Raw genomic sequence first — 14186 nt, forward strand, 5'->3', positions numbered from 1 at the left:
CTTAATGACAGTCAGTGATGAAATTGAGCAAATTACCATGCTTTCTTTGAATGTGAATAACATTATGATAAAATGGAAGCAGAATTGGGGACAACTATTCTATATTAACATAGTACCATAAACAAAACCATTCCTTTTGATTTCTGCAAAGAATTATCTGAGGCAAAACTGAAATATTGTAGCCAATGAATAGGAGAACCTCTCCTTTTTTCTCCTCCTCCTCTGCCTTCCTGGCCTTCCAGGGGGAACTGATAGCCTCTGAGCTCAGGCTGTTCAGCCATGGCCCATTAGTTCACCTCATTCTGACAAGATGGAGGGCCTCTGACGATGGAACAGTCAAGTGTGTGAGCAGGGAGGCAGGGTGAAGAAAACACATACAAAAATTCAGTTTGGGCATTTGAAGCGTTCTCATTTACTTTCTGAGGGAAAGAGAGGCCTCATTGCTTCGGGTTCAGCAGCTACAGCTGGTAAACTAAATAAGTGTTGCCACACAGTTGCTTTGCAGTGCAGATTTATGTCAGTATAGGCCTTGGAGCTGTGCACTCAGTTAGGCGTGGCTCCAGCACGGCCGGGCACGGCTACGCAGAGGGCAGTCAGGAGCTGCCCTCTGGAGTGCTCCTGCATTATCCTTTTTACCAGCTCAGCTGCAGGATAACTGGGTCCAATTTAGATGGGAGAAGAGCGAAGAAGGGATGAGGGTGTGTATGTGTGTGTGAGGGGGGGTGGTCTCTTCAAGTCAGAGACATGACATAAATGAACAATTCCACTCGCGCTCACACAGCGGAGGTCTCAAGATACAAATATTAATGGGGTTTATTTTTAAAGTTTGCATTTCTCAGGCTGCCTCTGTCTTTATAACAGACAAATCCAGGCTAATAATGTGTCACTAGCTCCCTATGGTGACAGTAAACAATAGCACAAAAACAGGCCACACTACATCTTCTCTTCTATTCATCTTATTCCACCTACCGCATACAGCAGGTCTGGAAACTTAGCCGGCGCGAGACTCTTGGACCCTTCTCAGAACAGTTAATTGGTAGATCTGGCTCTCCAAAACACCTCCTCTGATGTTACTATGTAGCTTCCCCGAGGAGTCTTTAATTCACTGTTGATTTGGTTTGTTGTTGTGCTGTGTCTCAGTGTCTGAACAGTGTGTTAAAACAGGCTATTTACCACGTTCGGTGGGAGAGAGAACTGGGCAGGCTCCAGAAGGCCTGGACAAACACCCTGTTACCTAACAGCCAATGTTTTCTCCTCCCTTTCCTCTCTTTTTGATCTGCTCTGTTATCATTTTTAATTTCGCTATCCTTTTTCTTTTTTTCAACTCTCCAACACCTTTCATTTCTATCTTCCTCTTTTTTTTCTCTCCCTCCCACCCCTGTTCTCCTCTGCCCTCCTTTTCTTTGTCTCCCTCTCTTGCAAACATAATGCCTATTTGTGAAAAGAGGTTGAAGCATGTTTTATTTTGCTGCCACCCCCACCCCTGCTTTCTTTTGTGAGTAACAAAAGAACTGTGGATACCTTGGTTTGGTCATTACTTCGTGGGGAGAGTAATTAATGAGACAATTAGTCGTTTTTTCCTCCCTCTGTGTTCTCTTTGAACTAAATAAATAGCCAAAAGGTGTCCTCTTTAATTGCGCATGGGTCATGGATATAATTAAGATATACAAGCAGACACTTTTTAAAAATTCAAATGTGAGTAACTGTTTCACTGTTTGTTGTCCTGACTGTATTCATGTCTTTAACAGACACAAATTTAATTCAGCAGCGTGGCGGACGTGCAATGTGACTATTAAACAACAACAAGAGATCCAGTGCAGTCAAGATAAAAGTTGCCATGATCAAAACCGCCGCGCTCAAAAACATTACGCGCAGTCTGTGAGACAGCATTAATGAAGCTAAGAGGAAGCGCCAAACAGCCATTTCAAAAACAGGAATCTTTCTCTGCTGTCACACTGTCTTATCGATGTTGTCATGATGTGACACACTACACACACAATGTTCCTGAGTAGTTTCACTTAATGTAAATGAAGGAGCAGTGTGACATATTTTGGACAAACTAAAGTCAAACCTAAGTTGTGATTTGACTAAGGGATTGTATGAATTATTAGGGTGGAGGGAACAAAAAAGAGAGGTATTTTTTCTTTTTGCTGAGGGGATTGTAGTCTAAATTTTTTGAAGGAGCAGAGAGGGTCTTTTTAATTTCTCTCATCCCAGATTTATAATGTATTTCAGCCTTCCCTTGAGCTGCACAGAGCTGCTGTCTGGTGATAAGTGTTTATTCAGCAGCTATTGGTTCAAAAATAGAGCAGAGTAGCTGGAATGTTTATTTAATGCAATATTTTATGTTTACCTTAAAATCTAATTTGCAATTTAGTAGATATTGTGAAATTCTTGTCCCATTAAAGGTAGAGTCAGTCATTCTGGAGAAAGATTGTTGATATTTGATCTAAACACCTAAACAAATACACTCTTCCCTTCCTGCTCCTTCAGAAGCTCCGCCCCCCATTACATGGATGCACATTACCAAGGCAACGACCAAAAGAGAAATATGGTGGAATCCAGAGCGATTCGTCACCTGTAGAGTCTCTTCTGTTCTGTTACAATCCATACACCTCTCTGCAGCCTCCCCACTTCTCACTGGACCTGCGTTCAGCGTCCCTGTCCACAGAAGCAGACGTCTGTCGGCTGCAGCTCCTGGGCAGCTGAGAGGACAAACTGCCTTCACCAGGCTGACTGACAGCAGAAATTTACTGAACCAAAATCATTTGTATGTCAGCTCCACAGGAAGAAATGAACAGTGTTTGTATTTATTGATTCATTGATACGGTTAATAAGTTCAAAACACATATACAGTGGGATATTTGTGATTGGAACAGTTGCCTGCTCAGATTACACTTCACTAAATGCAACAGATACAGACTCGGAGTGTAAAAAAATGCAGGGGGTCTCTGTGAGACTGTCTGGGATTCAGTGTGGATTGATAGATTTAATAAAATGGAAGCATATCAGTTCTGTGAGAAAACGGCTTCTATATCAATTGGCCACAGCCTCTCTCTCTCTCTCTCTCGAGTTCACCAGCCCTCCCCACCATTCAATGGGTGCTGGAGACAGGAGACAGTCATGTCCTCACACAGACAGCTGCTCTGATGACTTCACCCTGTCCTGTGAACAAGCGTGAACACTCCCTGCTGCTGATTGGCTGGAGTAGTGTTGTTTGGCTCACTCCGAGCCACTGTATATGTCCATTTACAGAGCCAGGACTGTGTATGTACACTGGATTTTTTTTCAGTGCACACACAGAACAGACAGCTAGGAGATATTCACTGAATTTGACAAAAAGTGTATTGGATTAGAATCGCTGACTCTACCTTTAACGTATTAAGTCTAAAATTCTGAAGTTTTCATAATCAAACAAGTTACACCGATTGTAAACACTAACAGTGGCATACTTTCAATCATGACACTGTTAACACTAATATTTTTTACTTTTTGCAGTCAAGGGAACCATTCATTGAATTTTTTAATAAAATTGGGTAAGGCCTCGCTCTTTTAAAGATTAATCTAAATGGTTCAGCTGCCTTCCCCACTTCAGTAATATTCGTACAGTCCCTAAGGCCCAAACATGTTTGTGTATCAGAGTAAAAACTGATTATCTTCTTCTTTACTCATTTATTTGTCAAGGTTGTAAACAATTCAGATCTTACGAATCCCTCTTCTTCTATGAAACATATTTCCTCCACTAGGAAAACTTCTCATTTGGTTTTGGGTTTCCTTCCAGACTGCAGCGTCTGACAGAAAGATGCCTGAGAGAAAATCTAGGAGTGACTGACATTACATACAAAGGAAACTTAGCATGTTGACACTTTGTGCTGTGATAACTCAGATGGGTTATTTGGTTTGCTTTCATGACTCCACTAGTTTCTCGCAGGGAGCTGTTCAAAGCACAGAAAGAAATCCCTTTTTTTTTTTTCAAGTAAATTACAACTCTACCAACTCTTGTTAACGTCCCAATTAGTGGTATTTTTCAGTGATGAGATTTTGTTTTTGCAGATGTACTTTAGATATCATCATTTCCACAAGGTACTTTTAACTATTTCTTCTTTTCTCTGCTGTGTTTCTCTTGAGGGCACCTTTGTTGTAGCTCTACCTCTCCCGCTGTGAAGTAACAGGTACCTCGTAAAACTGTACTTTAAAAGAAGCTTACACAACCCACACACACACAAACTATCTATTCCCCTGACTACAATACAGTATGTGCGGGTGTAATTAGTGAATCTCCCACCACACCTCAACGTCTCTCATTAATCTCACATGAGTGATTAGGTTGCTGCTACGTATGGAACCGCGGGAGGTGTGAAACTGGGTGTGAAACTGTTGTCATCTCATATGTTATCACACTCTGGAGACCGGGAGGATTAAACCACGCCAGGCACAGCCCATTGGCAGCTAATCATGCCGCTAATGATAAGTGAAATATTCGCCTGCCTCTTATTACAAAGGCATCGCAAGGTCAAGATCTCACACAGATCGCAGACACACACAAGGGCTGCCACCGTTGTGTCTCTGAGGAGTTTCTCCTCGAGTTGTTCGTGTTGTTTCGTATAAACCCAAGCAGAGACCGTATGAGAGCAGGAGTGAAGCCTCTGAATATGACACTTGATGGCTGATTAGAGCAAAACATCAGGGTAGTCTCCAACTGTGATGTTCTGATGAGAAGCGATCTAAAGGGTCTCGTCAGTAGGCGTCATGCTGACCGCCGTCGCTGTGCCAGATGCTTGCCGCTTGGTGCAACTCCACATCAAAAAAATACAGAATCTGCTCCCTGCAGGCGCCGCTGCAAGGGAGATCTCCATTTAATTAAAAAAGGTACAAAGTTCCAAATTAGAACAACTGCAATTACTCAGCCAGAGCAGACGTTTAGGAAAATCAAATGTCATCAGCCATTAAAGGTTAAATATTCATCCAGCGTTTTACTTACATGCCAGATTCTATAGATTAGTTGAGTTAAATATAGCCCTCCCTCATCCCTTTTGTGATAATGACATGAATAAATGAATGATAATGATGATGCATTCACAGACCAAATCCAGAAATGTATGGTTTCCTCCGTGAAGGTCAGTCTGAGGGCCGGCTCCCTTTGAGAGCTGCTTGTGACTCAGGAACAATTAAGGCTGGATTACCAACCGGTCAAAGTGGGCACCTGCCCTGAAGCTCCAGACCTTAAGGGAACCTGACCATGCCAGGTTCACTGTGTGTCAAGAGCCCGTTTTGTAGAGAGGTTAACATCCAGTTTAGTTTATATTGTACTTACATACTGCATAATTTTGAATATTTTTTCATACAGTCAAATTACCCCAAAAAAATATTACCTAGCACATACACATTGCCCAGAAAGTGTGAGAATTTGAGGACTCAATAAGGGGCCATAGTCTATTTTTGCCCCATTCCCCACAGCCCTGCTCGGGGTTAATTTTTCTTCAATTTGATTCATTTTGTAGACAAGATACATTTTAAGTTCTCCTCCACTCAAAAATGTCTTTTTCTTCTTGTTCCTACAGTTGAATGTTTGAGCATCACTGTGCTGAATGATTTATGTGCAGATTTTGACACTAGAAGGCTGATTTCACATTCATCTGCTCAAAGTTTCTCTGTGCTCATTGAAAATTGAAGTAGTGGGCCTGTGTGCATGACTTGTGACATCACAACTAGTTTGGAAGCCAACTGTGGTCCAATTTTCAACTTACACAAGACTGTACACTGAGAGGGAACTTAATAGTGGAGTAAGAGACATCTTGTGTCCAACAGTTAAACTTCTAAAATAAATATTACTTGCATATTTATAGATTCTGGATTTTTTAATGAGGGAGAAAAAGTAAATGTCATTTTAAGGATTTTAACAAGATAATTAAACTTTTTTTGTAGAAAAACCATATCAGACACAAATTATTATTCAAAGTAGAGTATTTTATATACATCTTTAAACATATCTGGAGAGGATCTTTAAAAAATTCACCAGTTTCTTTTTACTTCTGCTCTTTTCCCATCTCTGGCTAAATCAGCAAACAAGTGGATGAGCAACCCTGTCTTCTATATATTACATTCATGTACTGCTATTATATATTTGTTTTGCCAAACATGATTATAAGTGGCAACATTTTTTTCAGTGAAGAAAGTGGTTTATGGTTTTGCACCACACACAACTCATAGAGAGGTGGTTTGGATAGATGGTGTAGCAACAAAGGTACTGGGTTAGGGAAAGAGTGGTTTCTGTTACATGTTAAAAAAGTCAACTCATCCTGTCTCCTTTTTTCAAGTCAGCTTTGATCTTTTCATTATATGTATATACATGAAAAGCTCATGTATATTAATATATTGTCAGTGAACCCTTTGCAGATACAGTATGTTTGCTCATCATGTTGATAAAAAACATTATTCTGGCAGCATTATGTTTCTTTCATGATATATTTGCTGTTTAAACATGAGTAGTAGTCTATAGTATACAGACATAATTTGTATGAGAGACGGTTGGGGTATCAAACCTATGTCTAATGACCTATAAATGCAAACTGCGTAGTAAATTAAATATAATTTAATGTTTGCAGAAGTTTAAGTATCACTGCATCCGAAATATCTAGAAACTGTGGTCTATTTTATCTCTTTTTTGAAGCAGATGACACATTTCGCATGCAACCTCTTTGGGTTCACTCATCTGTCATAGATAAGCAAACCTTAACTTTATCTCATGTAGAAATTAGAATATTCTACAGACTTGTCATGGAGGAAATCCTTCAGTTGTGTGAGAGTGAATAAACTGTATCATCTTATATTTGATTACTCACATCTGTAAATGATAGAAACAGAAGATACACCATGCTCAATGAGAAAAAACATGGATCAGAGGATATGAAATCATATGAGAATTGGGTTTGATAGCTCCTCTAGGCTGAACTAAACATCTCAATTACCTCCAGGGGGTTGAAAAAGTACTGCGGTAAGGAGATGTGGCAGATACAATATTTAGATTGACTGTCAGTGGAAGAAAAACCCTGCTAAGCTTATATTGGATTACATTTTATAGAACACAAACACAAATGCACGCACAAATGCATTTCAGCTAATGTAATGCCTGCTGCTGCCAGCCTGCCACACTATTATAATCATCAGCCACATATGGAGCTGCTGTCCCGCCTGTGGGGAATAAGGTTGTAGAACGGGCCAACGGGATGCAACCGAAGGACCTCACTACTCAGAGGTGATGAATGCTCTGCTGCTTATGGAGCCTCCTGTAGTGCATCTGTGAAAGCAGATGAATGGGGAGGAGAGGCTGATAAATTGGGTCACACGAACGTAGCGTTTCTGGGTAATGCGGTGAAAACGCTGGAGGAGTGCAGTTGGGTGGTTGCACGTGCCTACAACTGGGGCAGAGCCTCTCTAACTTGACTGATTTCCTTCTCTGGCTCCTCTCCCGCTCCTGGCATTAATTAAAAGATACGCATTTAATTTACAAAGAAATGCTTTGCTTTTTCCATTTTTTGAAGTCGCTCACTTAAAACAAATAAATACAGGTCAGTCGGTCCACCACCCAGACTGAAATAACTCAACAACTATTTGGATGGATTGCCTTGAAATTTTGCACAAACATTCATGGTGTCCAGAGGGGGAATGTTACAGGCTTTGGTGATCCCCAACTCTGCCTCTACAGTAGTGCCACCACAAGGTTGATGTCTGTGGTTCAGAGTGAAATATCGTGATAACTATTGGACGGATTGTCATGAAATTTGCTACATATATCAAAGGTCCCACGAGGATGAATTCTAAAGATTTTGGTGAACCACTGACTTTTCCTCTAGCACCACCAGTGGGACTACATCTTTGCCTGTTATTGAAATATCTCGACAAACATTAGACAGATTACCATGAAATTTGGTACAGGCATTCATGGTCTCCAGAGGATGAACTGCAAAAACTTTAAACCCCAGACTTTTCATTTAGCACGATCTTCAGGTCAAAACTTTAATTTGACCAATACTTTAATTTATGATCAAATGTCAAACTAATGACATTCCTATCAGCCTCAGCTGTATGTTAGCATGCTAACATGCTAAACTGAGATGGTGAACATGGTCAACAATATACTGTACTTACTAAACATCATGATGTTAGCATTGTCACTGTCCAGTTAGCATGCTGACATTAGCATTTAACTCAAAGCACTGCTGTGGGTAAGTACAGCCTGACAGAGCTGATAGCATGGCTAGCATTTGGTCTGAGCTGTTCGGCCCTGTGTTCTTACATTAATTGTTGTGTTATCTCTAGATACATGTAACATTTATGTGATTTTTTGCGCAGTGTATATCAAAATTCCGCTCTTTTCTCTTCCTGTTAAATGCTTAAATATATTTGATGACTCATCCTGAACTCGGGGGCATATGCATATATTTATCCAATCAAATGTGACTTGGGGCTACCAGCTAAGCCATCACATCATATAACTGCACTTGACTTGTTAGCTTGTGGGTCGTTGTAGCTGGCAGATTTCAAACATCAGTGGTGTGTGTTTGAATGTCAATTGGCAAAAACATTGTTTGCCTTTCCAAAAGACCATGGTTATGGTCTAATTTATTCATTTCTTCCTCATCCTCCACATCCTGATCTAACAACACAGATGAGGGAGATGTGGGTGGAGGCCAACAGTCTTCTACAACTCTCTGGATTCTCCAAGGACTCCTGCCTGCTAAACCATGCCCACTTTTTAGGAATCCAATTAAATCCCTAAACAATTTCATCAAATCCCTCTCGAAACAATACCTACTTCCCACATATTCAGTTTAATTTGAGAATACGTCACGTTACATCAGATATCTGTATCAGAAATCTGGAGCTTGGTGTGTTTCTTGCCCTTGTTCTATTCTCTGCTCCAATCTAATTTCATTAATTTCAGGTTGTGGAAGAGCTTGATTGGGAGAGGGGGATGGCGGATGGGGTGAGGGGGTCTTTTACCTTGGCACAGATAAGAAGACAAACTAGATTTGAGGATGGATAGATCTTGTCGGCAGCACACGCCGCCTCTTGGCAAGCGAAGCAAAGTCGATATTGAGCGGGGCCTTTCTTACCTCCTAAGATTTACAGTATCTGGAGCTCCACAGCCTCATACTTCAGTAGATGGATGAGTATTTCATACGGTGCCAACTGGCGCTACATGAGTTGAGCTGAAGGTCATTGTGACTCATTTCCAGCTCAGAAACTGGGTGGCTAGAGACCGAGCCGCTAAATCTCCACTACTGACTTGTTTTAATAGTACAAAGAAGACAGCTCTGTGAAAAGCAGTAGACTGCAGTCCTGAGCTGCTACTGTACAGCACTGATGCAGCAGACGTACACGTACAGTCTGTACAGTGCCAAAGACAGTTGAGAGTACAGTAGTAAGGAGTGGGTACAGATTGTCGAAGAACCTCGAGGCATATGGCAGGGCGCCCCATGCCTCCCAGCTAATTGAGTCCTAATGAATCATTGGTTTGGCATGCTACATGTCCCTTGTGATGGCTGGTGTCATTGATGCATTGAAGATGCCCAGTCCTCTGGAAGTGAAGCGGGCAGTGACGGCTGCTCTGGCTGAAAATGGGAGGCAGTCTGACACTGCTGGCTTCACACTGAACACTTCACTCACTCACCAGATGTTACAGGCCAGAGCACAAGGATTACTAGCCACCCAGCTCTACACAATGGAAATAATTGTGTGATGGGCTGGCAATTCACTGCCCCATTTGATTCCAGTAACACTCTATAGTGTTGGGGTCACCGCCTCACTGTCAACTCAACAGCATCCGTGCGATAAGGGACGTGACTGTGGGAAACACTTGAAGTCAATGGTGCTTGACAGTTGTTTTTGCAGAATTGCACATATATCTTTGACTAAATTGCATCTGAATAGACTTGAAATATTAAATACAATAAGCCTTGACTGCCATTAGCAACAATTAGTGACCTGATTTCTAAAATTTAATTGAATAATAATTGAATTGCACTTTGATAAACACTTTTCCTGTTTTAGTTGCATAACGTCTAAATGGATATTAGAACAAATTTAATGAATTCATATGTAACTAGATGTAGATAAATACAGTTTACAGCCTCATTATGAAGTGACAAAATATTTTAGTGTAATGTGCAAGATAATATCCTACATTCTGTGGGGGTTGTAAAAGTGTGGGCCTATTTCCAGTTTTATTACTGAAACAGATCCAACCAAACATGTTGGAAAGGAAATGCTCATTTAAACACTTTCCAATTTCAGGTTTCATATTTTGCAAAATCAGTTCAGTGAGAGTCTCAGTAATAAGTGAGTGTTGTTTCCATTACAGTTTCCAAACGTCCTGTTCGAGGCTAAATGTTATGTTTTCGTGCACGCTGCCTCTGCTTCCAGAAGATGTTAAACTACCCACGTGAATGACTTGAGTTCTTTTTCTTGAGCTACTTTCTCAGCTTGTAGTTTGTGTCTTTGCTCCTGACACATTCGGTTTCCACTACCCTCCCATTGCACTCTCAACTTGCGATGCACCTGTCATGTTGATTACACTCCCAATGGGACATGTGCATCATTCAGTATTCTACAATGCACCGCTATCTGAGCAATCTCCCCTTTTGTTCAAACGGAGGCAACAGAGGATCACCTCTGACCTGCCTCTGCCTGAGGCCATATCTTCATTAATGAATAGACTCGATGTGATAAGGCCACCAGCAAAATGAGAACTCAGACACGATCTTGCAAGCTCATTAAAACTACTTTTATAAAAGATTCAGCCCACTCCAGCAATCGTGTGTCTAATGCTGAAACACCACATGAATGTCAGTGTAACCCCCTGTTCGTTAGATGCATTATCTCAGGGTAGTTGGGAAATCTTAAGGGAGTTCAAGTTGAGGTAATGCCTTTGCAATCTGAAGAGAAACAACAAATGTGATAATACACCAGGCTTTCAGCAAGACAAAAGGCAAGAAGCAACACTACAGCAAATGGGTGATACAAGCTGAGTGCAAAATAACAACCAGCTGAAAATGTAGTCCCTGAGCCGTTGTTGTTGTGCTGAGATAACATGAAAAGGAAATTTCCGAACCACTTTCACCATTTTACAATAATTGCAAAAAGGGGAAAGGCATTATGGTCTTAATCGGATAAGATATAGCTCCCATATCCACTCTCTGCTTCTGCTGTCAGAAGCTAAATTAAGTGTCTTGATTCCACTGGGAGACCCAACAACGAAGTCCTTACTGGGGAAGCTAATGCTCTCTAGTGTTTTGTTCAGCTCCATCTTAAGCCTCACAACTCACACTGGGCTGCAAAGAACTGTCTTGGGATGACAACTGGAAATTGTACTGGATGTGTGTGTATGTGTGCAACACATGTGTCCTACAATCGAGCCAGTGGGCGCAGCTTAGGATCTGTTGCAGAACATCCACTGTAAGGAGATTACTAAAGGCAGTTTGGACGATTGGCAGAAGTCGCCAATGAACTTTGGCACAGATGTCATAATGCTACCGCTGACCTTTCCTTATATCCCGCCGAGCCACAACATAAACACGACTTGTGGTCATTCGAGTTGACAAGATGTAGGTGGGCTACATATTCTCACCAGCAGCCTGCTTTATAGCTGCTAGCAGTTTTGTTACTGCTTTTTCCACAACAATAGTCAAGGCCATTTCACATGTAGGCCTTCTCTTAATGAGCATTCAAGCAGAAACCACAGGGCATCATGATAGACATATGGTCCGATACTGAATTGTGCATTTGAACTGGTCATTTTGGCTCATCTTCAGTTTTACCCGAGGGGGGTTTGGGCTTTGAGAGGTTAAAAACCAATAGGGAAATCATGGAAGTGGAACAATGTAAATCACTCCAGTTGTCGCCTATCATTACTTCAGAATTTGTTCAAGAATAGACTTGTAACAAAGTGATTCACTTGTATTAAAAAAACAAGGCTAAAAAAAGATTAGATCACTTGTTAATATGAATATTTTATACGCTGACAGAAGGAGGTCAAATGGTTGGCTTCTGGCTTATTAATGGGACCAATCTGATTACACGAAAACTATGCCAGACTATTAAAAGTTCCATCCAAGTGTAACTATGCAAAAAAGAGCATCATTGGCTCCTCATATCCAAACATCTTTCATCGGGAAAATCCAAAGATGGGCGCAACTGCACGCCCATCTTTGGCTGCCCAGAAGTCGGCAATGACTTCTGCCCCACCCCCCTCCACCCCCCATCCCCGGCTTGGACGCTTCCACAATTAACAGGATTGTTTCTCTGCCCAAAATGACCCATGAACTTGAATGCTAAACAGAGGACTCGTGTGCAGGCCTGTATGCACAGACTGAGGCAGACTCTGTCGGTCAGACCGGTGCCGCTGCGCTGCGCTGTGCGCTCCCATCCAACCATCCATCCACAGGTACTCAGCCCCCAATGCAGCCTGAGCACTTCTCATCTGTGCATTTTCTAACCGTTTCTGTACAGAAATCGATACGTTCATCAACATATGCGTCATCATTCAGTCATTCACTCGGGCTCAAAGCTGTTTAACGCGCAGCCGTTGGAAGATGACTTACTGCTGTTGCAGCAGGACATCATTTGAATATTTAGGAAAGGGAGGGGGTACAGACGTGGTCGAAAAAGCTTTTAGCTTTTACTGATACTTGTATTTTTCAGATGGTATGAAGCAACATAACCTTCACGTGTAGGCTAGCTCGTGCACCGCAATCATTTCAGATCGAAATGTCCATTTCCAATTTGTGCGCAATTCAATATGGGACAGCAGGTTATTTGACAGGCGACCGGCGTTTGCGCTTTAAAGGACTCCACATTCAAATCCACCCAAGCACTAGCGATGATCAGTCTCACGGGATCATTTCGGATTTTATTTGTTTCATTTCTATTCTTTATGAGACTGTCTCTCTCAGTCATAGCGGACTGCTCTGTTCCTTCAGCGGCCAACGCATCCTATCCATAAATCTTGACATGTCGCTGAGCTGCCTTGCATCCTTAAACAGCTCTACAGTTTCACAGTTTAAAAGACTCCCGTTAATAGAGATGCTCATAAGTGAGATGTCACTCACCTTTTCTCAGCGGATGCTTTTCTGGAGTGTTCCATTTATGCGTTTTAATCCACATCTGTGTCCCCTTCATTTGAGCGCTCTATTTTTTCCCCCAATGAGAGAGAGAGAGAGAGTGAGAGAGACAGGGAGAGAGAGAGAGAGGCAGAGAGCGTGTTTAAGAAAATCCATTTGTTAATTCCATTTGCCGGACACACAAGGTGAAATCACATTGCCTCGCTTTTACATGTTCAAAATTCTTCCATAATTCTAAGATCCCGTAAAGCTCTATCTTCTTTTTTTCCCTCTCTCTCTCTCTCTCTCCAGCACTGAAGTTGCCTGGTTACCCCTGTTTCTCATTCAAGGAGGCTGAAGCGCTGCAGCGGCCAATCATAGCAGCAGCCGGAGAGATTAACTATTTCTTGGCTCCACTATTCTAGTTTCAGGCTAAAATGAGGAGAGTGGGCGGGGAAACTGGGCCCCCCGTGACAGAAAAAAAAAAAATTAAAATGCACAGAGAATAATGTAGAGAGAGGGGATCCGTTAGAGAGAGAGAATGTGTGGAGGGGGGAGGGGACGAAGGGGATTAAACATTTTCGAAAAATAAAGGATTGGGGAGGGAGGAGGGACCAGTTGCCACTTCTCACAACAACAAAGATGTAAGTGAATGATATTCCAGCCTTGCAGGATGTTAAGCAAACTGCAGTGGAGCAGTCTCCCATCTATTCCCTCCTTCAGTGGACAATCGGTCTTTAAGGAGCAAGAGATCCGTCTCATTTCTGAAATCCCCAAAAAGCAATCCATCAGGGTAATTGATCGTCCCCCTTTAACCAGCCATCCGTCAAGCCAAAGCCCCCCCCCTTCGCCCTGCCTCCTTCTTCCCTCACCCCTGTCCCACTCCAGTCGCCTCATCATAGGTTGTATTGATTTCAATTTCCCCCTCCAGTCGGGGTGAAAGGTGTAGGGGAGCGAGCCAGCTTCAATCACTGGTACACGGCACGTGGGGGTATAATGACCCCCCACCTTCATAGTCTGCTACTGAACTGGCTGCTACATCTAGGTCAAGCCCCCCAACACACACACACACACACACACACACAT

At 42.1% G+C, this 14186-nt stretch overlaps 1 protein-coding gene across 1 annotated transcript in view; it reads right to left on the reverse strand.

Annotated features, from left to right (window-relative positions):
• The window catches only part of LOC137193495 (complement component C8 beta chain-like), a 50641-nt gene extending 37052 nt beyond the window's left edge, over window positions 1–13589 (reverse strand). Inside the window, exon 1 of the mRNA XM_067604710.1 lies at window positions 13110–13589. The gene's annotated coding sequence lies outside the window, so the exon portion shown is untranslated. The remainder of the gene's footprint in view (window positions 1–13109) is intronic.
• Between the last annotated feature and the right edge of the window lie 597 nt (window positions 13590–14186).

Source organism: Thunnus thynnus, chromosome 12, assembly GCF_963924715.1.
Source record: "Thunnus thynnus chromosome 12, fThuThy2.1, whole genome shotgun sequence".
NCBI lineage: Eukaryota > Metazoa > Chordata > Actinopteri > Scombriformes > Scombridae > Thunnus > Thunnus thynnus.